We start from the raw sequence: 1324 nt of genomic DNA, 5'->3' as shown, positions 1-1324 counted from the left end.
GCACCTGCTGGGTCCTGAATGCAGGTGAGGCTCCTCTGTGTCTCCATGTGTCCTGGATGCAGAGAGAATCCAGCAAAGAGACGTCCAGGGTGACGTGGAGATCCTGGATGAGGAGGACGTCTCCTCTGCCCCATGTGTCCTCCTCCAACAGTGCAGCCTCCACTCCTCCCAGGAGATCCTCTGGATCACCATGGCAACAGTCAGGCCGAGCATCCTGTGCTTCCCCTCCAGCGAGGAACACTGTGCCTCCATGAGACAACAGGAACCTCCGGGGGTCCACCTCCAAGATGTGGCGTCATCAATCCGACCGCCATCCTGGAAAGCCAACACCCCAACATTGGTTTTTCATTGTATTATTTTGAATAATCTTATAAATCATTAAATTCATTCATCAATGAACAATGCCAGCAAGCTAGCTGCTAATCATTATCATTTATTGCAAATATAATATATCATTGTTAGCGCTATAATTGTTATCAATGATTGTTATTTTTACAATTATAATTATTTTTACTATTGTCATTATTGCATACAATCACAAACAAAACGTCTTCTGTGTCACCTTGTTTGTTCGTTTGTCACCAATAAAGATAAAAAAATTGCTAATGCTAGCTAGCCCCCCACTTGTTATTTTGTAATCTGTTTGTCCCAGATAAACCAAAACAAAAAGAAAGAAAAGCTAATGCTAACCAAAACGGCGGCTAGCTCGAGCCCCCGACTTAGTCCCCTCCAGTACCAGGCAGTTGGTTTCTGCAAGCAAAGAAGATACAACAGCCTGGAAAATTTTAATCACGAGTATTTCACTTACTGACTGTGGACTGCTCACAGAGCCAGGTGTCAGGCTGCCATGTTGGTTTCTGGGTTCTATATATGAAGTCATGGGGCTGTCTCACCAGTCACCGCATGTTGGCAGTCTTTGTTACGACCCAGCTAGGGGAAAAAGGAAGCAACATAAAACCAGGTGTTATTGCTAAATCAAATTTACTTATTTAATTTATTTCGTAACCAGGAGGGTAAATAAGTAAACAAACATACAAACAAGGCAAGAGGACAACTGAAGTAGGGGAACAGGAGCCAACAAAGAGTCTAACTGTGCGATTCTAACCAACCCAAAAACACAAGAATCAGCACCCCTGTTCCTAATGTGTCCAACAGTCTTTTTCTAAGGGTGTGATGCACAAGCAGAACTTTAAACCTAGCCCAGTCCCCAACAATCACTACCAGCATCTCAAACCAAATCACAAATTACAGACAAATGTTCACAAAGGAGGTACAGAGGCGAGCTGCCTATCATGTCAGCCGCCACTAATGATGTGCGGCCGGG

This window comes from Seriola lalandi, unplaced genomic scaffold (assembly GCF_002814215.2).
Source record: "Seriola lalandi dorsalis isolate HSWRI2012SDOR001 ecotype SW California unplaced genomic scaffold, Sedor1 jcf7180002051906, whole genome shotgun sequence".
Lineage (NCBI taxonomy): Eukaryota > Metazoa > Chordata > Actinopteri > Carangiformes > Carangidae > Seriola > Seriola lalandi.
Note: the sequence above shows the minus strand (reverse complement) of the source record.